At 38.1% G+C, this 24,814-nt stretch overlaps 1 protein-coding gene across 1 annotated transcript in view; it reads left to right on the top strand.

Annotated features, from left to right (window-relative positions):
• The window catches only part of ex (FERM domain containing expanded), a 329,475-nt gene that overhangs the window by 305 nt on the left and 304,356 nt on the right, over nucleotides 1-24,814 (top strand). The window lies entirely within an intron of this gene.

The following is a 24,814-nucleotide window of genomic DNA, read 5'->3' as shown; positions in this document are numbered from 1 at the left end:
GTGCTGATTTGAATAAATTGCTGTGTGCAGTACCAGAGTAGAGTGATTCATTCAAGAAACCATAGGCGTCATGAAAAATGAATAAATAATAAGGAAAATAAGTTATTGCCCTGTGAGGAATCGAAGTAGTGGTCACAGTGACCCCCAAAGTTGAATTTCAAGGGTTATGCTCATTATATTTGAAATAACAGCGAGGTTAAAGGCAGTGGCTATCAAAGATTCCAATAGAAAACAAAAATAAAATATGGTTAAATCTGGCTCTAAATAAATTATCGTAATTGTACTATTGGCGGCTTATAAAAACGTGTTGTCTTTTGCCGCAATGATTACTCATGAGGTCCGAAAGAAATGTTAAAGTTTTCATTTATATATTTTTTTATTATGTTTATTCTGTTATTATACCCATGTAACTTACTCTTTCTATAAGCAAGGATGCAATCCTGGGGAGATAATTACCTTCCACAGCACCACATGGAAGTTTGTTCCAACAATGAACTACCCACTGGTTGAAAGCACATTTACACACATCTATCCTACAATCATCCTCAATTAAAGGTTATGCACTTTCATGTATATTAGCTGAGAGAGGCTTTTAGGGAGAGAGCAACATTTAGCTTATTCAATCAATTCAAAGCTTTAAATGCCTGAAACAAATCTCCTAATGGGTGTCTGGTCTCCAGATGCTGCAGTTTGTAGTGCTGTAGCCTTTCTTAGTAAGAGTACCCTTTGTTCTCACTAATTTCATTGCCCATCCCTGCACCCATTCCAATAGATAAACATCCTAAAACAAGACTTCCAAACCTGTACAGAGTAGTTAAGATGTGGCCTTACCATTGCCTTGTACAATGGGATAATCCTCCTCATCTGCACTGCCAAAATTCTATCATTCACAAAACCCCTATGAGCTGCCCTGGCAGTCCATTTGTACTGCTCAGAGAACTTCATGTCCAACTGCACTATTATTCTCATGTCTTTTTTTTTGTTCTCCACTACCCTGTTTGTAGTACCACACAGTTATGTTATGCTGGGACTATTACTACCCATATACAATACTTTGTATATGTCAATGTTAAACTTCAGCTGCCACTTTCCAACTCATCTGCCTGAGTTTTCTAGATCTTGTTGCAGTAGATGAGCTAAGATCATTATTAACCACCCTGACAATCTTCATATCATCTGTGAACTTGGATATTAAGTCTGATATGTCTTCATCAGTATCATTAACAAATGTTGAAAACACAATGGGCCCAGCACTGAACCCTGTGAGACTCCACTAATAACAGTAGTTCTACTAGAAGAGCAGTGCACATTGTAAACCACTCTGCCTTCTCCCATTCGACCACCCCTTTATCCCTATCAGTAATTGCCCCTAATGCCACACTGCTGGCGCCTCCGTAGCCAGGTGGGAAGGAGCAGCAGTGCATAGCATCACGCTTTTTGATTCGACTGGGGTTCGAGCCCGTCACCACCAAATACGGAGGAAGCGGAAAGGTCAGGGAATGACCGCATATCCCAGAGCAATATGGCCTTAGTTGCTAATGCTCCTAAAAACCAAATAACTGACTAACTAACTAACTAGCCACACTGTTCCAATTTGTTTATCAATATTTTATGTGGAACAGTATCAAAATCTTTTCTGAAATTGAAGTATATGATGGCATAATTCTTTTTTGCACCCATCTCATAGTATCCAATCAGATGGGTTAGACAAGATTGCCTCTTAATAAATTTGTTCTGCAACTCCAGTATAACTGCATTCTTCTAGATGGCTCTCATTACTTTTTTAACTAGTGATTCCATTATTTTCCTTGAATAGAACTCACCCTTTCAAGTATGTAATTTCTCACTTCACCCTCATCCCTTTGTGAATTGGGGATATATTTACACATTTCTAGCACATAGGACATCCTCCAATGAACCCAAGGATGCCCTTATAATTATGGCCGAAGGTTTCTTACCTCTTTGCCGATTCCCCTAATATAGTTCCCATCTGTCCCAGGTGCTTCACTCCATGGCTGAGTTAGTCAGTCTCAGGCGTAGACAACAAGGTTTTTTTTCCCAGAAACGAGGTTTTTTTCGTCCAGCAAAATAGGTAAATTGATTAGAGAACACACGCAATTTAGAATTATAACACATATATGGGTATATGTAAGAGATTACGGGTGGCCCTAATATAATAATTTGAATTTTTTTTTGTCCCAGGTGCCTTATTCATTTTTAGCCTTAGTAAACTTCACTTCCATCATCTGTTTTCAGAAAATCATTTAGTCCTTATTAGAATTTGATATACTTTTGGTCCCATCTCTAAAAAGTTACTTTGTGAAGGTAGATGCTAAATATTTATTCAGTTTGTCAGTAAAATCTGCAGGATAATCCACGGTTATACCATTCATTTTTAGCAGACCAATGTGATGCATCCATTTCCTTCCAGTGTTTACATAAAAAAAGTTTTTGCATCCTTTGCCAGAGACTTCTTGCCTAACCCTTTTGTGACTTTATTGCAGACTACTTTATGCCTACTGTAGGTTTCTGTATCCTCTGATAATTTATATCCATCCCATGTATTTTTTCTCTGCCACTAGTCTCCTCAGTTCATCTTGCATTCGTTTAGGTTTAAGCCTTCAACAAGTATCCCGTAGTTGGAATAAAAAGCTTGGTAGTTTCAATGATTACTTCCCTGAATGCTTCTCATTTTTAATTTTCTGTTGGTAACATTATCAGTTGGTCCCACTAAATAGAATTTAAAAATTTGTGTCACCTTTAACAAAGCCCTTCCCTTTGCTTTGCCTTTGACAGTAGTTATAAGTACACTGTAGATCTGATATTACGTAGAATCATTTATAATGCGGTCAAAGGTTGGACCCAATTCTCTCCCCCCCCCATCTTTTTCACTTGCTTCAAATTTGATTGATTCACAATTTGTTCCAGCACATTTACCAGTTCGGTGAACATTTCTAGTTGATTTTTTTATGAGCTTCATGGAGTGATTAACACGTTACAATCTGTAACATGATGTCCTATGAATAAACTTTATAATACCACTTTTAATTTCTTTTGTTGTTTCAGTCATCTTAATGCTTCACTTGTCTTTGCATTAGGCAAATTAAAGCTCAGATTGGAGACATCAATGACTAATTTACAAAGATGGTCAAATAATTCTCTTTATTTTTTTTTACGTTTATTTTGTCTTACTTTATTTTATTTACTTTTTTTCCCTTTTTTTTTACTTTATTGATTGAACTACAGCTTTAGAAGGTAAGTTCAGTAATGCGGATAAACTCAAAGCTGTCCTGGAAAGATGCAACAGTTGTAAAGTTTACGTGTGCTGTTGGAAATTGGATGTAAACTGACGCTATATGACAGTGTATGTGTTTTCAGATTTTTTTGTTTCTTTCCTTTTTGTTGCAAGTGGAGCTGTCTCGACATACAGTTGTGAGGAATCCACTCTCAGGGGATGGATAAAAGTTGAAGCTAACCTACGGCAAGCATTAAGTGATTTTGATGCTAGTGCGAAAGTGGCTTAAGACAGCAAGCGATATTCCACTAGATAAGGCTGTTTTCACATGGTTCACGCAAGAATGTGTGGAGAAGGAACTCCTATATCTGGTGAAATTATCGGAGTCAAGCTGAAAAACCAAAGAAAGGTTTATACAACCAGCATGGTGTATAAGCGTATGAGAAACAATTCAAAGCAAGCAAGGGCTGGCTCAGCTGATGGAAAAAGAGGCATGGAATTCATCAGGTTGCAAATTTGGATGAAATTCGATGTGCAGCTCAGCCAATGGAAAAAGAGGCATGGAATTCATCAGATTGCAATTTTGGATGAAATTCGATTTGCAGATACCAAGGCTGCTGATGACTATACATCACAATTAAAAGTTATCATTCAAGAAGGCGGCTATGTTCCAAAACAAATTTACAATTACAATGAAACAGGACTTTGTTATTGCATGCTTCCTTATAAGACACTACCTTGTAAATCCAATGAACAAAAGGAACAGGGTGACATTGCTGTTTTGTATCAATAAACTGTTACACACAAAGTCAAACCACTGTTTGTAGGAAAATCGAGGGTACCAAGGTGTTTCCACCACAAAAAAAAAACAGGCATTAGCATTTTCATATTGCCACAGTAAGAATTCCTGGATGACAGCAGAGATTTTCAAGAAATGGTTTTATAAACTTTTTCTGCCATCTGTGCGTGCTCATTTAAGAAAGAAAAATATGGAACCTAAAGCACTTACACTGCTGGTCAACTGTCTTGCCCATCCTCCTACAGAAAACGTCATAAGCCATGATGGTAAAATAAAGGTGAGCTATTTTTTTTTTAAAGTGGAAAAAGTATTTGCCAAAGAATACGACCTCAACAATATGCAACCCTTAGATCGAGGCATTATATCACCCTTCAAGATGCACTACAGGAAAAATTCATTCAAACAAACAATTGATGAGGTATTATCCATAACAAAATGTCTGAAGAAGCTCACACTGGCTGTGTTTTTCACTTGGCAGAGAAGACATGGGGAACCATATCGCTCTCTACAATTGAGAAGTGTTGGAAGCGAGGTTTGCATGAAGCATTTGCAATTGCAGCTGACTCAGAGGAACAAAAAATAGATGAAGGAAAAGTTTGAGGGGTTTACTTGAGAGGATGTTGACAAGGCAAATTCAGTTTTTATCAGGAACTTGTTATGTAGTCTGGCAGTCATGACATTTATGACTTCATCCATATTGATGACAGTTATCCTACTTATGAAAGCTTAAGTGACCAGACAGTTGTAGTAAATGCTCTAAATCTCCTGGCCCAAACTGAAGCCACACCTTGTGACAGCAGTGATGAAGAGGAAGATACACACTACTGCCCCCCCCCCCCCCCAAGGTAACAGAGGCTTTAGCAGCCATGGATCCTTCATTTGAAATCAGTTATTGAAATTGCAAAAAAAAGAAGAAACAGGAGACAACAAAGCAGTTAACTCTAGATTCATTTATTTTAAAAAGCCACAGTGTAATCAAATACTCATATCAGACAGTTTATACACTTCAATGCCAAAATGCATGTCCTGTTATTTCCATAATCTTAATCCTTAGGCGCTTATTGATAATTTTTTTTAAAAAAATTGATAATGATAGAGTGCAGATATTTTTGAACTTTACATGTGTGGGCTTGGTTGTGTGTGAATTGTTCTTGGCAATAAGACCCCCAAAAAAAAATAAAATAAAATTTGAGCAAAATCTTTATTTCCAGCATCCAAAAAATGTATATGATTACTACATCTTTTTTATCTGTTTTTGCTCATTCACTTCTACCAATTATTATTTGTAGTCACACCCTTCTAACGTTGAAGCCAGAAACTACCAACTGTCAAACGTTGGTAAGTTTATGTCCAAATATGTAAATTCAGTACAACTTGTACTGTACTCTCTTATAATGCAGTCCAAAATTTTGGGCCCCATCGCCCACATTATGTCAGGCCTACAGTGTAAATAGTAGTTATAAGTGGTTTTAAGTAAATCTCACATCAGTACACTGCAGTCACTGCCACATAGTGGTTCTTTTATTTGCAGAACCTTAATCCATGAACAGTCACTTTTGATAATCAGATTAAGAGTATTACTTTCATTTGTTGCCTCTGTAACATGCTTCTGTAGAAAACTGCCAGTAAATCCAGATCACTCACGTTGTAGAAGTCTTGCTACTGTTCTGGAACCTGTGGGCTGGTCTGAGTGACCAGCTCACAGGTTCCAATTAAAATCCTTCATTATAAGACATTCTAATATACTGGCCCGCTCCAATAGTCTGTATAGCTATTTATTATACTTGTTTTGACATTGTGACCTATCCTATTGGATTACTGAATGCCTTGTTTTTATTGCTTTTGCCTCATCTTGGTGCATTATATGGATGAAGCCTTTGTTGCTGATGCACCAAAATAAACCAAACCAAACCAACTGCCTCCCTCCTTTTTTTCTTTACACATTATACTCCCCATATTGAAATTCTGCATCCCTTGTGTCTTCATTTGGTGACTTCCAGTAATTCAAATTTATCAAATCTGTTTGCTGAGTCCAAGCATTAGTGTACATGCACCTGTTTTTACTCTTAGTAACACAGCCCACATATTTTCTTGTCCACAAGGACTTCTAGCAGTCCTTATAATTCTTAACATCTTGCTTTTTGTCCTACTGCACTTCCCAATAGAAGCAGTGCAAGAGAGGGCGCTGAATCTCTTTAAAAGTTACAGCTGACAGTTACAGGCTCCGCAAAAACGATAAGTGTTTGCCTTTTATTTACATGATTGTTATTTTATATTGTACTTAATACGTAGTCATATAGTTATAGTTACGCTGGTTATTTTTTATTTTTAATTTAGATAGAGTTTTTGTGGATTTTACTTACGATAGGTAAAACCGTTATTTTGTTCCATTTTGTAGCCATTGTTTTTGGATATAGTGGTAGGGAATTCAAATTTTTTAATTGAGGTAGCTCTAACGCATAATTATATAGTAATATGCTTCACTATTTAATAGTTTCTATTCAAATACTATTGATATTTAATTTATTGATTTTATTAATTTAAACTACCATGCCCCGGACTAGAGCAGCAAAGCAATGGGCACAAAGTGGCAGGAGTGCTGTGAATCGGGGGAGAAGTGAGGGGGGCAATTCTCCAACGCATCACAGCCTAAAAAAATGTGCAGCTTGTGAAATGTTTGCCAAACTCTCTGGAACGGAACATGATATTGCCATGGGGGATGTCTTTGTGTGTGCGTGATGTAAGGAGTGTAAGGAAATCAGGCAACAACTCAGTGTTGTTATGGGCCTATATGAGAGTTTGAAGGACAGGGTGGATGCCCTCGAAAGATCTAAATTGAGGGGCCCATCAGGCTCTCAGCTGCCCAACTAAACGCCAGAGCTCACTCCTGGGCATCAGGCAACACAGCGGCAATCTCCAAAGCAGAATGCGCTGGTTCCAAAGCAACTAGTTATTGTTGGTGACTCTATTGTCAGGGAGACGGGGAATATATTTTGTAAAAAGGATAGGTGGAACAGGACCAGGGTATGTCTGCCAGGGGCAAAGGTTGATGACGTTGTAGAGCGGATATCATCTTTCAAGGGCACAAAAGGTGATATAGTTGTACACGTTGGCACTAATGATATTAAGAGTAGGAGACCGGCGGAATTACTCAACAAGTACAGGTCACTGTTGAAAAAAAGCCGTGAAATAGGGTTGAATTTGAAAGTGTCTGCAATTCTGCCCAGACACGATAGGAGGGAGTATATGATGAGAGCCTTGTCGATCAATTCGGCCCTGGAAAGATTGTGCAAGGCTCAAGGGGTAGAATTTTTTTCAGCCTGGACTGTACTTGTTAACAGGAGAGATTGCTTCTACAGGGATGGGATACACTTAAATAGAAAGGGTGCAAGAATATTTGCTGATGCTATCGAGGCAGTGTTAGGTGGGTCGGAAAACTGCTAGTTTGGGGGGGATACAAAGACTAATAGTTTAACAGTAACCGCAGGCAGAGGTGAAGGTGATTCTTGCACAACTTCTATTAGAATAAGAAGCGACCTGGAGCGAGGGGTGTTGGGGGTTTCAGGGACGGATGGCAGTCATCATGGAATAGTTGGGTATATGGGATGTGTTAGGGTAACAAGGAATAGGCATAGGAGCATGTATGCTTGCATGTATACCAATGCTAGAAGTATAGTAAATAAATTTGATGAATTTGAAGTGTTGGTCAAGACATCAAAGGTGGATATTGTTGGGATAGCAGAGACGTGGTGTCACAAAGATATGAGGAATGCAGAACTGGAATTTGGGGAGTACAATGTGTACAGAAAGGATAGACAGGACAGAAAGGGAGGGGGTGTTATGCTGTTAATTAAGAAAAACATAAAATCAAAGGAAGTGCACCCAGTTAATATAGATGAACAGTGCTCTGTTGAGTCAGTTCGGTGTGAGATAAGCACTGCAAAAGGAAAAATAAGAGTAGGAGTGTGTTATAGGCCTAATGACTTGAATGAGTACAATGAACAATTGTACAGAGAAATAGTGGGCCAGTAAATCAGAATGTCTTATAATGGGGGATTTTAACTTCCCAGATATTGACTGGGACTTGTGGGTTGGTCACTCACACACTAGTCAGACTTTTGTGGAGTTATTGGATGATTGTTTTCTGCAGCAGCATGTTCGAGAGGCAACCAGAGAAAGTAACACTCTTGATCTGGTTATCAGCAGTGATCATTCGTGTATTAAGAATTTGCAGATAAACGAACCACTAGGTGGCAGTGATCACAGTGTGCTGAAGTGGGATTTACTCAAAGAGGTAACTACCGTCAGGGGTAAAGGAAAGGGTTTTTGCTTCCGTAAAGGGGAGTACAGTGGTCTCAGACAGTTTTTAAATTCTGTACAGTGGGATCAACTGACGATGTTACAAACAGTAAATTCTAAGTGGGAAGCATTCAAAGAATTAATCGTGGAAGCTACTAGACTTTATATACCGATTAAGAAATATCGTTCAAGGTTTAGGCCTAAATGGTTATCAAATGAACTAATGAGACTCGTGACAGAAGAAAAATGCATGGGATGCATATAAATTATCAGGTGACGCAGAAGCCTGTGGCAGATATAAGCTAGTCTGTAATCAGGTCACAAAGGAGGTTTGGCAGGCGAAGGCGGATTACGAGAAATCTTTGGCAAAAGATGCTAAGAAAAACAGCAAGGATTTCTTTACTTATATAAACTCTAAAAGGAAGGGGATGAATGTGATTGGTCCACTTGACATCGATGGTTCGACTGTTGATGATCCTGCTCAGATAGCAAACAAACTGAATGAGTATTTTGCATCTACATTCACACGTGAGGAATTATTACAATTTGAAAATGGAAGAAGGTTATCAAATTGTAGCAGTGTGCTTAATGATTTTGTAATAACTGAGAGCAAAGTGGAGGAGAAATTGTTGAAGTTAAACATAAGAAAGGCATATGGGGTGGATGGGATCTATCCAGTTATTTTAAAGGAGGCGGCAAAGCAACTAAGCAAACCCTTAGCCATAATTATGAGAGCATCCTTGGACTCAGGGGAGGTTCCCACGGACTGGAGATGTGCAAATGTGTCCCCAATTCACAAAGGTGGATCGAAGGGTGACACGAGTAATTACAGACCAGTTAGTTTAACTTCTGTTCCGGGTAAAATAATGGAGTCGCTGGTTAAAGATGCATTGCAGGATCATCTAGACAAGACTGCAGCAATAATTCAAACACAGCATGGGTTTGTTAAGGGAAAGTCTTGTCTGACAAATTTGATTGGTTATTATGATGTGGTCACAAAGGAACTGGATGCAAAAAATAATTTTAATATCATATACTTGGATTTCAGGAAAGCTTTTGATACTGTTGCGCATGGAAGACTACTGTACAAATTGGAGCAGAATGGTATTAAGGGTAAGTTGCTACAATGGATAAAAGGATGGTTAAGTGGGAGAAGACAGAGGGTGGTAATCAATGGGTGCTGCTCTTCGTGGACTGATGTTATTAGTGGAGTCCCACAGGGTTCGGTGTTGGGTCCACTGTTGTTTTGTGTATTTATCAATGATATTGATGAAGGTATATTAGGCTTAATGTCGAAGTTTGCAGATGACACAAAGGTTGGCAGGGTTGTTAATGACAGTAATGGCAGTGTGCTACTGCAACAGGATCTAGATAATTTGGGCAGATGGGCTAAGAAGTGGCAACTGAAGTTCAACCTTGACAAATGCAAAGTACTGCATATGGGTAGAAGTAACCCCAGAGAAACGTACCAACTGTGTGTGTGGTACTACACTTAAGGTGGTAGAAAATGAAAAAGACCTGCAGTCAGATATGAAGTTTTCTGAGCAGTGCAGACAGGCTGCTAGGGCGGGTCATGGGGTTTTGTCAATGATATATAGGAATTTTGCTAGCAAGGAAAAGGAGGTGATTGTCCCTCTGTATAAGGCAATGGTCAGGCTACGCCTTGAGTACTGCGTACAGGTCTGGAGGCCTCATTTTAGGAAGGATGTAGATTTGCTTGAGCGTGTACAGAGAAGAGCAACATGATTGGTGAGGGGAATGAAGGGATTCTCTTACCAAGAGAGGCTTAAGTTCTGCAAATTGCAGTGGCTGGAGACTAGGCACCTGCGCGGTGATCTGATTGAGGTCTATAAGGCCTTGAATGGGTTGAGCACGCTGAATTCTGATGGGATCCTTCCACTTGTTCAGATTACCAACCTACGGGGACATAAGTTCAAATTAAGAAAGGACAGATGTAGAATAGATGTGCGGAAATTTGCCTTTAGCCAGCGGGTGGTTAATTGCTGGAACAAACTTCCATCTGTCATTGTAGAAGTTGATAGGTTAAATAAATTTAAGGAGGAACTGGACAGGCATTTGGAGGGAATGGTGTGTTTTTTTTTTTTTTTTTTTTTGGCTGATGCTGCATAAGCTCCTACACTTGCTTTCTTGCATCATGTGCCACTACTACTACTAATTGCCTACACCTCCATCTATTGTTACTATTAATCAGTCTGTTTGTGTGTGTATCCTCCCAAACTAGCAGTTTTCCAACCCACCTAACATAGCCTTAGTAGCATCAGCAAATATTCTTGTATCCCCTTTTGTTGAAGTGTATCCCATCCCCATAAAAGCAGTCTCTCCAGGGCCGAATTTGTTGACAATGCTCTTATCATGTACTCCTCTTCTCATGTCTGGTCTGAATTGCAGACACTTTCAAATTTAATCTTAACATAACTTTTTCTGAATTTTTTCCCCCCTTTTTTTTACCTACTAATAAAGCCTTATTTACTTTTAGCTTCAACAATTTCTCTCCCACTTCTCATTTATCAAAGCCATTTAGCCCCCATTTATAATTTGATATACTTTTGGTATTCTCATCCCCAAAAAAAAAAAAAAAAAACTCACATGTGTTTAGAGGCAAAAAATTTAATTTGTCTGCAATTGGAACAGGATCATTAATAGCTATACTATTCGTATCTAGTGGACCAAAAGGTATATTTTAGCAATAATATTATTGCTAAAATATGAATTTGCCCAACCTCAGAGGCCTTTTTCAGGATATGGACCAAAAGGGTTTGTTGCTTTTCTAATGTTAACAAAAGCAAAATATTCTTTGCATTTTTTACTAACTAGTTTATACTTAATATAGATTTCTGTCTACTCATAATTTATAAACGTGCATTTTGCATTTCTGCCACTAACCCCATCAATTCCCCTGACATTGATTGTGGTCTAAACCTTGAACAACATCATTTAGTTGGTATAAAAAGCATAGTAACTTCTGTGATTTATTTTTCTGAATGCTTCCCATTTAGAATTTGCAGTTGTAAACATTATTAGTTGGTCCCACTGAAAGGAATTTAGAAACTAAGACCATAGTGGTCATCTTTATGAAAGCAAAATCTTTTATTTACTCTTGACACTAGTTAATCCCACATCAGTGGATTATGATGACTGCTATGCAGTGGTTCCTTTATTTTAAGAGTCTAAATGCATGAGTCCCTGCTGATAATTAGATTAAGAGTATTGTCACACAAGAAAACAGCCGTCTAATAAATTTAGGAAAGTTCTGTGTGAAATGCTGATCTTTTATTGAAATAACTATGTGTGCTTGCTTTTATTTCTTTTGCTGAATGAAATATGAAAGAATACATTTTATGAAACTATTATGTTTTGTTTGTTTGAGATTTGCCATTTGAAGAGTCAGTGTTATAATTATTGTCCCATTTTCTTCAGTTTTGCTTTCAAAGTTTATCATCTGCCCCTGCCCTTTCTTACAGTAGTGTTGTTTTCTGTTACTTGTCACTCAGTAGAAGGAATCGGGGTTAAAATTTGTTAAAGAAATTCTTGAGAGCTTCAACTAGGATGTGATTAGCTTATTGGAGGCAGACCAATTTGGGTTTCTTAATGAGTTATTGTGGGTTTATTAACCCAAACAAACAAACATAAATTGGCTCATGATTATAGTTGTACAGATACCATACACTATAATGAATTCCCATATGAATTGGTGAATTGTGGCCAAATTTGGCATGTATCTCTGAACTTCTAGGGTTATTGTGAATTGGAGTCTAGTCAATCTGACAGACTTTGCTTAAACGAATTTTTTTAATTGCAAAGTCAACGTTTTTAAGGTAGTTTTTTGAATTGAAAACTATATATATATATATATTTATAAATAAATTATAATATAACTGAAAAGTTTTTGTACAGAACTTTTATATTTAGTTTAAAACTATAACAGACAAAAGTTTAAGAATAAGACAGTAATATGGTTAAATAGAAGATTAATTATGAGATTTTTGTGTATTGGCATACATACAACCAGTTATGGATACATATGTCTACCCTGTCCAGGGCCATTACTAACACGGATGGGAAATCGTGCTCCCGGATAACCTGGGAACTGGCTTTATATTCTTCAGCCATATACCATTTACTTTCCTACAACTAAATATTTTCCACACTCTGGGTTATTAGTGTAATTCGAGGGCAGGAGTGTCTATTTGTATCCTAATTACTTTTAATTTTGCCTTCTGTTAGCTAAAATGAGGTCTGGAGGCCTCATTTTAGGAAGGATGTAGATTTGCTTGAGCATGTACAGAGAAGGGCAACAAGATTGGTGAAAGGAATGAAGGGATCCTCTTACCAAGAGAGGCTTAAGTTCTGCAAATTGCAGTGGCTGGAGACCAGGCACCTGCACGGTGATCTGATTGAGGTGCATAAGGCCTTGAATGGGTTGGGCACACTGAATTCTGATGGGATCCTTCCACTTGTTCAGATTACGAACCTAAGGGGGCATAAATTCAAATTAAGAAAGGACAGATATAGAATAGATGTGTGGAGACTTGCCTTTAGCCAGCGGGTGGTTAATTGCTGGAACAAACTTCCATCTGTCGTTGTGTAAGTTGATAGGTTGAATAAATTTAAAGAGGAACTGGATAGGCATTTGGAGGGAATAGGGTTTTTTTTTTTTTTTTGGCTGATGCTGCATAAGCTCATACACTTGCTTTCTTGCATCACATGCCACTACTACTAAACAGCTATACAATTGTCTATAACCACAATACACAATGGGTACACAAAATATAAATATGTATATACAAGGTGTGTCTAAAAAGTAATGAGACCAGTGCTGTAAAAATTTTTATTAACAACTACAAATCAACATTATCTCCTTCAAAATAGTTCCCTTGGGAAGCCATACACTGCTGGAGACGTTACTCCTTCTCCCGGTAGCAGTACTGGAAGTTTTCAACTGAAAGTGCCTTCAGATGGTCTGTCACGACCTTTTGGATGTTGTCCACAGTTCCAAGATGACAACCTTTGAGGTGGAATTTGAGCTCCATGCTTCATCACCTGTTATGACATGTTTGAAAAAATTTTCATCATTTTCGATGCGTTCAAGAAGATACAGGCACACATTCCTTTGGTTTTCCTTTTATTCATTGGTGAGTTTTTTTGGAACCAGCTTTGCACAAATTTTTTACATGCCAATTCCTCAGTCAAAATGTCGTGAATGGTTTGTGATTTAAATTCAGCTTACTACCGATCATTCTGACTGTCAAACGTCGATCAGACCTCACAAGAGCCCTCACTTTGGTTACATTTTCGTCTGTTTTTGACGTGCAAGATCTTCCAGAACGAGGTTCGTCTTCCACACTCTCACGGCCATTCAAAAATGCTTTGTCACTTAAACACCTGTGCCCTCAACAGAGCATGCTCTCCATAAGCCCGTTTTAATTTTCCGTAAGTTTCTGTTGCGTTTTCGTTAAGTTTGACGCAAAATTTGATCGCACACTTGCTTGAGATTTTGTTTTTCCAATTTCGTAACGCGTCACTACCACACACACTTACACAACTCGCTGTCAAGTCAGACGTGTTAACGCTATCGAGTTGAAACTTTCACTGAACATCAAGTAAGAATGTACGTCTTGGTTGGTGTCGGAAGCTTGGCTACAGTGTTGCCAGTTTTCGAGCCACGCGTTCAGTCTCATTACTTTTTAGACACCTCATATATATATATATATATATATATATATATATATATATATGTTTAGTGATAAGATCAGTGGGGAGAGAAATAGAAAGGTAATAAAGATAGAGATAGTAAGGTGAAAAAATAAAAAATATATATACATAATATAAAATGAAATAATACTAAGAATTACAGCTAATACAAAAAGCTATTGCCACGTAACCTGCAACTTTGGTGTCATTTCCCAAGAACCAATCAAGATTGCAAGTAAAGGTGAAAATATCAAACCTTTACTTATGTGAAATCCTTCTCTCTTTTGAGTATAAAATACTTGCCATTAAGGTTAGTTTTATACTTGTCATTAAGGTTAAAACTAGATGAATAATTTGGAATTAATTAAGAAAATTAAAGTGTAGCACATTAACACCCAAAATGAAAGTAAAAAGGGAGGGGATATGTATTAGGCCTGTAGTTTATAATTATATTAAAATTACATAACTTTAATATAATTATTATAATTGGTTTATATTAATTCTAGAATCAATTATAAACTCCGTGCCTAAATTTTCTTAATGCCTTAATTCCAAATCATTTACACCTCCTAGTTTTAACCTAAACCTCAATGGCATGTATTTTATATCTGAAACAGAGACAAGTTTGATTAAAAAAAAAAAAAAAGTTTAACTGCAGCCATTATCAATCCACTTCAGGATGGAAGCCTTCTCAACAATTCATATTGAGGGAAACGGACCATAATCTGACATGCTGGTCCAGTGCAGATTGACTGTATTTATCAATCAGGGGCTTGAACCCCGGTCTACTCAAAGAGTGTGTACTACTACACTCCCACTCGGCTATGGAGACCTCAAGTTTGATATTGTCTCCTTACTTGCAATCTTGAGACTGGTACTTGAAAAGTGACACCAATGTTGCACATTATGTGTGGCAATATATCTTTTTGTATTTGCTCAGCATTATTTTATTTTGTATTATATACACTGAGTGATCACTGAATTATGACCACCCCTATGAAAACTGAATGTGACTTGTTTACCATGTGAGGTACGAGAGTGTAGAGTTAGTCGACCTACGTAGCATAGATGAGGTGTCAGTGGGTAGTAAAATTCCAAGCGTGGTGGGTAAAAGGAAGGATTTATCAGACTTTGATAAAGGACAGATTGTGGGTGCTCAATAAGCTGGTGCCTCGATTTCCCAAACGGCTGAACTGGTGGGGTGTTCAAGAGCCGCCATAGTTAGTGTACCAGGACTGGTGTCAGAATGGTCAAACAACGACCTGATGGCAAAATTGCAAAGGTCAGTGAAAGGTTGATGTTAGAGGTGAGCGCCGGGTCCGATGATGCAACAGGTGCAGCACTGTCGAAGAGTTGACTACCCAATACAACATGGGCCAACTTGGAACAATGTCTGGCATGACCATGCATTGCACGCTTGCACATATGGGCTATACCAGCAGACGATCCCTACAGCATCCTCTCCTAACCACGGTTCATCAGTGTAAAAGACTCGCCTGCTGCAAAGAGCATGCAAGTTGGATATTAGAAGACTGGAAGAAGGTGTGATGGTCGGATGAGTCACGTTATTTACCCGACACTGTGGATTGGTGTATGGATTTGATGTCAACAACATGAGGCTTTTGATCCATCATGTGTAGTATCAAAAGTGCAAGCTGGTGTGGGGCATGTTTCACTGGCAGGAACTTGGACCTCTGGTGCATGTAGAAAAATGTATCACTGGTCTCTGCTATCATCAACTGCTTGCTGACTGTATACACCCCGCTATGTTACACTTCTCCCGAATGGCGATGATGTCTTCCAAGATGACAATGCGCCGAGCCATCGGGCACTCATTGGGCAGGAATGGTTTGAGGAACACAGTTCTGACTTACAGCATATCGATTGGAGTGCCTCCGAACTCCCTCAATATCAATCCCATAGAGCACTTGTGGGATGCTATGGAAAGGCATATCAGGCATCTGGATACACCAGTCACCTGTCTCAGGCATCTGGATATACCAGTCACCTGTAATGCGGTCAGGCATTACACACAAATTGATTGGCCATACCTCCTGAATGCTTCCGACATCTTGTTGAATCAATACCACGTCGGATAGCTGCTGTACTGAAGGCAAAAGGAGGACCTACAAAGTAATAGGTAGGTGGTCATAATTCAGCGATCACTCTGTGTGTGTGTGTGTGTGTGTGTGTGTGTGTGTGTGTGTGTGTGTGTGTGTGTGTGTGTGTGTGTGTGTGTGTGTGTGTATTTGTATATATATGTGTGTGTGTGTGTGTATATATATATTTTTTTTTTTTTCTCCTTTATCTCTAAACTGAATATGCTCACTCTTTATTACCTTTCTATTTCTCTTTCACTCTTCTGTTTCTCTCTTATTGATCTTATCACTAAATTAATACTCGTTATAGTACTGTAGTTGGGTTTCTCTAATTATCAGTAGCCCTAGGCCATGTAAATTTGTTCTTTGTTTTCTTTTCTCTTTTTTTTTAATATATATTTTTATACTATATATATAGTATAATTTTCGATTGTTCCTTCTATAATATCTTTATCTTCACTCCCCCCTCCCCTTTTATTTTATTATGTATGGATTTAATTTACTATTTGCTCTGCTGGTTTGCCTATGCTGCTAGCATTTTCTTTATTTATTTATTATTTTTTTTTAATTATACAGCATGTAGTGGATAATGCATTGCAGCCACTAATGCTTGCTATACTAATTTTCTTTCCATTTTTCTGTCCTTTTATCTTACTATATATTTGGTTGAAGTTTTAATTTATCTTACATGTCAGTAGTGAGATGATATACTAATGCAGCACTGATGATGCCATCTATATTCTGTTTTTTTTTTTTTCTTTATATATTCTGGTTTAACAGTGGCTTTATCAATGGTATGGTGTTGCCAAAAGAGTGCTAGGATCTGTTCTATTATGATTTTTTTACTGCATAAGGGCCACCATTATTCAAATCCATCGCATTTTCGGTTCAATCAATGTATCAGCTCGATAATGCTTGGATTTGTCTAATGTTTGAAATGCAGTGATTCCCTGACCATTATTGGCCTTTTGGTCCTCTGTCAAGATGGGGCATAATGGTCAAGTCTATTTTTTTATTTTTAGTTGGTCATATGTTATTTGGTTTTCACTTCTGTATAGTGATATTTCACATGATTCAGACCAGGTTCAGTCTGGGCGCCACTAAATTTCTTTGAATTGGCATATCCTAAATTTCTGTTATTTGGTACTGTATGTTTTGGTCTTTTCTAAATTATTTTGGCATGCCCCTTCTGCAATATCCTTATCTTCATTCCCCCCCCCTCTCTTTTTATTTTATTATGTATGCGCTTAATTTACTATTTGCTCTACTGGTTTGCCATGCTGCTGGAATTTGCTTTATATATATATGTGTGTGTGGTAGTTAGTGTTCAGTGTTGTCATTGTGGCATAGGCACCATTAACATAGCCAGGATTTTTAACTGTGGGGTGGGGGGGTTGAAGCCAATGTTGATTGGAAGGGAAGTAGAAAAGTTATTTTCATCCAACTTTTATTTTAACAGATTATTAAAATCATCAAGAAAAGAGGCAAAAGTTTGAATTGCCAGTATTTTTAAGATGTATTACACTGTCTACTAAAGAATTCTTGTTTTATGTCATTAAATATGTAAGACATAGGAATTTATTATTCAAGCAAAACTGTATTAAATACGTGATCCCTGTATCAAAGACCATTTGCAGACCTCAATTGAAGTTGATCGTAACTGCAGCCAGTGTTTCTTCAGGGATCCTACCTCCAAGACAGCTTGTGATTTTGCCTTTCAGTTCTTTAGTTGTATGTGATTATTCTAATAGACATTGTCCTTCAGGCATCACTGCAGGAAATAATCATAGAAACTTTGATCTGGAAAGTACAATGGCCAAGACCATCCGATCCTATCCTATATTGATTATAGATAACACTATTGTTAAGATGTTCCGTCAGGAAATGAATCACATTTTTTATGTGTAACCTTTCTCCATCTTGTTGGAAAAATTCCTCTTCCATGTTCATTCCCAACCTTTGATGACTTGGCACAAAGTGGTCTTGAAGGGTTTCAGTTAGCATTCTGCATTAGTTGTTATGTTTCAGGAAGACTGGTCTGATAATTCCAGTAGATAAATTCTGCACCATTTTCCTGGATTCTAAGACATCTCCACAGGGTCTTTCCTAGGGTATGTCGTGCCTGAGTGCCAATTGAAATTTGGTGTAGTCTTTAAAATTTTCTTCATATGCATATGTAAATTTCAGGTTTTCAGGCATTTAAAATTTTCTTCATATGTGTATGTAAGTTTCAGGTTTTCAGGCACCCCTTGTGCCCTTGGGATGGCTCTCTCCTGCATCTCCATAACTCTTTTGGAAATTCTTATTTATTGATAGTTAAGTGTGCTTCGTTAGTGAGTTATGTGGTGAATAATTATTGCTTTCTAAATATTGACAAAATGGGTAATGAAAGTGTGACCTTTCTTGGTCACTGTTAGTCACTGATTGTGGCATCTCTATTTTGTGAAAGTGGAAGTTTGTTTTAAAACCAGTTGTTGTGTCAGTCATTTTACAAATTTACTTGGGCTATGAATAATCACTTCCTTTCTGTATGTGTACAATATTTTCAGGCATCCTTGCAAATTTCTTTCTGCCACCAATGCACTTCTAATTTTCTGTCATAGAACCAGACTTTTCAAACTCTGTAAACCTGATTGTTGATATTTCAGAATCTTTTCTGCAAACAAATGTTATGCTGTATTGTAATGAAGCTGCCAATTGGATAAACTCTTTCAGACAAAATACACTTTTTCAATAGCATACTGTATGTTGCTTACAGAATTTTCTTGCAAGGATTCATCAGCTGTCAATTAAAAAAAAAAAGTTCTGTTTAATGAGATTCACTAAATGCATAAGACATGACTCACTAAAGTTACCAATGTCAGTCCAATTACAAAAAATATGGGCACTCAAAACATTTGCACTTTTCTTTATAACCCTGTATAAGGAACATTGTGTTGCTTAGCTGAAGCCTATTATTATTATTTTTATTGGACATGCTAATATATTTAAGGAACTGTATGTTATGATGGGGGGTTAATACCTTTCCTCCTAGGCAACCCCACAGATAAAAGTCACTTGACAATTTTTATTATTCATTATTTTTATTGCACTCTTTGTATTAATAATGAGTTATAAATACTCTAGCAGTTCTGAATGTTTCACCACCATTCTTGTTGAAAGTTATTTTGGTTTAATAGAGAAACCATAAAAATGGTTTTAATTAAAAAAAAAATTAAAAATATGCCTTTAACTCAAAGAAATTCTATTAATGCTTCATTTAACAGAGTGAACTGAATTCACACTTGTTAAGTGTCTTGCAGTTCATAAAACATGCATTTATTTTAACTTGCATTCACTATTCTTATTTTCAGTGAAATACCTGGAATTTGTAATATAGCTACATCTAAATTATTTTCAGTGACTTGCACCTTTCTGAAACAAAAATCCTTTTCAAATTTGAGCCCCCCCCCCCCCAAAGATGAAGCTCGTTTTTCATATGGCAAGCCAGCATCTTTCAGAAGTCATACAGTGCTGTGAAACAGCAGCCACACATCACTTTCAATAACTTTCTTGTTAGGATGAGCTCCATCTTTTTAATTTGCAATGCATAGGTCCTTTGAAACTGCTGCTATGTGTTCCTTTAAATTTGGATCTTGAATCATTACTTTTAATTCTTCCATTGCTGTAATCGAATCTATTTCACACATTTTCACTTTGTGTTGTGATACTCTGTACCTTCCGACCAAGTTCCCCATCAGGTAATTACCAGAACAGGGGGTAGACCTTTCAGAAATTGAAGTTATCTTTGAGATGGTGCTTTTACAAGAGCTAATTTTGTACATGAAACAAACTGTCTACTTTCTTGAATTTTAACTGTAATACTTGTAAATGAAAAACATATGCCCAGCATGAACTATGTACCATGCAAGGAGAAACATTTTAACCTGACGGGAGTGGCACAGGACTTAACATACCCACCTGTAAAATATCTATAGCACATTAATCACTAGTTTGATATTAGTGGATCTTCCTGTGCTGCTTTTCTAAATATACACATAATTTTATTTAATTAGCTTTGGAAATACTGTATATGTATTGTTATTATGCAGAGTTATTAAGGGAAATGTGCTGATAGATGAGGCATTTCACACCGTGTTACTATTTTTCCTTTCGCTCTTTGTTCTGCTATTTTTGGTTTTAGCAAAGTTGGATACTCTTTTATGTTCAGTTAATTTTTAAAATGGTTTGATATTTCAATTCTTTATGTGAAATGGTTTGTTTATTATTATTTATTTAATTGGCAAAGCATGCATTCATTTGAATTTTTTTTCACTTAATCATTTTTAAACTTAAACAGAATTAATAATTGCATGTTTACGTTTTATGTTAATGTTTTTAGGCACATTAGCATTTATGCATAATGTGCTTATTGTCTTTATCATGGTCATCTCCCTGTCCACATGTAATAACTGGATTCCCAGTGATTAGATTTATGAAATTTTATTAGGCCTAGATTGATGTAGAGCCATCCCAAATTTCATTTAAATTGTACAAACAAATCTAACAATTTAATGCTTTACATGCATATCATGCTATCCTTATGCCATATATTTTGAATTTCCTGCCAAACATAACTCCAACTGGAAATATCCACAATATTATTCCTGGTCTGATAGGTGAAGCAAAGAAAATCAAAAGTGAATTAGAAGCACGGGAATTATTCTTTGATAAAGAAATGTTGTTGACAAATATATTAACTTTTAGAAATCAAGAAATCTCTCAGCAAAGGCAAAACTATTCTCGTCCACCCTGTTGGATTAACAATCTTTCTTTTCGTGAACTCAAAGCCTACATAAGACTATTATACATAAGTGGAACAAAGAAGGGCAACCACATGAATGCAAAAGTACTTTATGATCCGCTCAGCAGTAACATCTACAGTTCAGTCATGCCTTTGAAAAGATTTTGTTTTATTACAAATACCTTAAGATTTGATGACAAGGAAACATGTCCAACTAGGGTAAAAGATGATCCATTTCCTTCTATCTTGTCAATCTGGAATAGGTTTACAGCACACTGCACTAAACACTTATTGTCCTTCTGTTCAATGCACAATAGATGAGCATCTATATCTTACCATCCCAAAAAGGGGAAAAATAGTTCTAATTGCATCTACTATACACCGATGAGCCAAAACATTTTGACCAGCGAGTCGTTATGCAAATCAAAGCAACTGCAGGTGAACTATGGTGCATGCATAGGTCAGGGCACCGTATAAAAAACACCTGATACTGAGCTCCATTAATCAGTGTTACTCTTGTTCTTCAGATGGGAAAGGCAACGGACTTAAGTGAGTTTGACAAAGGCCAAATTGTAATGGCCAGGTGACTGGGTCAGAGCATATCCAAAACGGCACAGCTGGTGGGATGCTCCTGGTCAGCTGTGGTTAGTATGTACTGAAAGTGGTCCGAGGAGGGAAAACCTACAAACTGCCGGCGAGGTGTTGGATGACCATGGCTCATCGATGCTCGAGGTGAGCAAAGGCTCTCCCGGATGGTATGTGGCAGCAGAAGGGCAACTGTGGCGCAACTTGCCGGTTGATGGGAGTGAATGGAATGGTCGCTGGAATGCTGGTGATGGGAGTAATGTGTCACAACACACATTACATTGAACCCTGCTGAAAATGGAGCAGTGTAGCTGAAGGCCACTCCGAGTGCCCATGCTAACCATGGTTCACCAGCGACAGCGCCTACTATGGGCACGTGAGCTTTGAAACTGGACCTTGAGTGATTGGAAGAAGGTCGTCTGGTCTGATGAATCATGTTTCCTGTTGCAACCTGTGGACGGCTGGGAATGTGTGCATTGTTTACCGGGGGAAGTGATGGTGCCTGGATGCACCATGGCACGAAAACAAGCCGGTGGCGGCGATGTCATGCTTTGGGTAATGTTCTGCTGCAATACCCTGGGTCCAGTCATCCATGTGCCAAACACTGATGTCTACCACCTACCTAAACATCATTGCTGACCAGGTACACCCTTCCATGGCAATGGCCTTCCCCTCTGGCAGTGCTGTCTTTCAGCAGAATAAATGTGTCATGCCACACTGCCTGGATTTTTCGAGACTGGTTCACGGAACATGAAGAAGACTTCCAGGTATTGCCCTGGTCTCCAAATTCCCCAGACATCAATCCCATCGAGCATCTGTGGTTTGTGTTGGAACAGGAACTCCACTCTGTGGTGTCTCAACCATTGACCTTACAGGAGTGAAAGGAGCTGTTGGTACCGGATACCGGACTTGAACCCTGGTCTGCTCAGAGAGTGTGTGCTACTTCACTCCTGCTCCTGACCACTCGACTATAGAGGCCTCGTTTACTTTACCACAAGACACATTTAGAAATCTTGTAGCGACCATGCCTCACCGGGTACGAAATGTTTTGGCTGCACGTGGAGGACCAACATCATATTAAGTAGGTGGTCATAATGTTTTGGCTCATTGGTGTACATGATGCTCCAACGATTTCAGGTTCTAATAAACCTGAAGTTATAGAATATTATAACTCAACGAAAGGAGGGGTCGGCACGTTTGACGAACTCTGCAAGAATTTATGCAGGGCTCAAGGGGTAGAATTTTTTTCAGCCTGGTCTGTACTTGTTAACAGGAGAGACTGCTTCTACAGGGATGGGATACACTTAAATAGAAAGGGTGCAAGAATGTTTGCTGATGCTATCGAGGCAGTGTTAGGAGGGTCGGAAAACTGCTAGATTGGGGGGGATACAAGGACTAATAGATTAACAGTTAACAGTAGCCACTGGCAGAGGAGAAAGTGATTCTTGCACTGCTTCTATTGGAATGAGCAGCAGCCTGGAAAATAAGATGCAGGATATTTCAGAGACTGCTGGGAATCATTGGGGTACAAGTAAACACATGGATTGTGTTAGGGTGGCTAAGAGGAAGAGCAGGTGCATGTATACTTGCGTGTACACCAATGCTAGGAGTCTGGTAAATAAATTTGATGAATTTGAGGTATTGCTCAAAACATCAAAGGCAGATATTGTTGGGATTTCAGAGACGTGGTATCACACAGATATAAGGAATGCAGAACTGGAATTTGGGGAGTACAATGTCTACAGAAAGGAGAGACAGGATAGGAAGGGAGGAGGGGTTATGCTATTAGTTAAGAAACACATGAAATCCAAGGAAGTGAAGCCAGTCGACATCGCTGCACAGTGCAGTGTCGAGTCAGTTTGGTGTGACATAAGCATTGGGAGATCAAAATTGAGAGTAGGAGTGTGCTATGGGCCTAATGACTCTGATGAGTATAATAAGAAACTGTCAGAGAAATAGAGTGGGCCAGTAAATCAGAGTCTTATTATGGGGGATTTTACTTTCCCAGATATTGACTGGAATTTGGCGACTGGTCACTCACACACTAGCAAGGCTTTTGTGGATTTATTGGATGATTGTTTTCTACATCAGCATGTTCGGGAGGCAACTAGAGGGAGTAATACTCTTGATTTGATTATCAGTAGTGATTCTTCATGCATTAAGAATCTGCAGATAAATGAACCACTAGGTGGCAGTGATCAGTGTTCTCAAGTGGAATTTACTCAAAGAGGTAACTACCATTAGGGGTAAAGGGAAGGGGTATTGCTTTTGTAAAGGAGACTACGGCGGACTGAGAAAGTATTTAAATTCTATACAGTGGGATCAACTGATGATGTTACCAACAGCAAATTCAAAATGGGAAGCATTCGAAGAACTTATCTTGGAAGCTACTAGGCTTTACATACCAACTAAGAAATATTGTTCAAGGTTTAGGCCTAAATGGATGTCAGATGAACTAATGAGGCATATGGCAGAGAAGAAAAATGCATGGGATACATACAAATTAACACGTGACACAGAAGCCTATGATAGATACAAGTTGATCTGTGATCACGTTACAAAGGAGGTTAGGCAGGCGAAGGCAGATTACGAGAAATCCTTGGCAAAGGATGCGAAGAAAAACAGCAAAGAGTTCTTTACTTATGTAAACTCTAGAAGGAAGGGGATGAATCAGATTGGTCCACTTGATATCGATGGGTCAACTGTTGATGATCCTGCTCAGGTAGCTAACAAACTAAATTAATATTTTGCATCGACATTCACACATGAGGAGTTATTCAGCGAGGGGAATGCCAGAGGTGTATTTAACTCTGGCAGTAAACTAGAGAATCTTGTAATAACTGAGAGTAAAGTGGAGGAGAAATTGTTGAAGATAAACACAAGAAAGGCACCTGGGGTGGATGGAATCTGTCCATTTATATTAAAGGAGGCAGCAATGGAAGTAAGCAAACCCTTAACCATAATTATGAGAGCTTCCTTAGACTCAGGGGAGGTACCCATAGAGTGGAGATGTGCAAATGTGACCCCAATTCACAAAGGAGGATCAAAGGCTGACACAAGTAATTATAGACCTGTGAGTTTAACTTCTGTTCCCGGAAAATTAATGGAGGCACTGGTTAAAGAAGCACTGCAGGATCATCTAGACAAGACTTCAGTTATAGCTCAGACACAGCATGGTTTTGTTAAGGGGAAGTCTTGCCTGACCAATTTGATTGGATACTATGATGCAGTCACAAAAGAACTGGATGCAGGGAATAACTTTGATATTATATACTTGGATCTTAGAAAGGCTTTTGATACTG

This window comes from Mastigoproctus giganteus, chromosome 3 (assembly GCF_048544385.1).
Source record: "Mastigoproctus giganteus isolate SK-2022 chromosome 3, ASM4854438v1, whole genome shotgun sequence".
Lineage (NCBI taxonomy): Eukaryota > Metazoa > Arthropoda > Arachnida > Uropygi > Thelyphonidae > Mastigoproctus > Mastigoproctus giganteus.
This window is presented reverse-complemented; position numbering and strand designations above follow the sequence as displayed.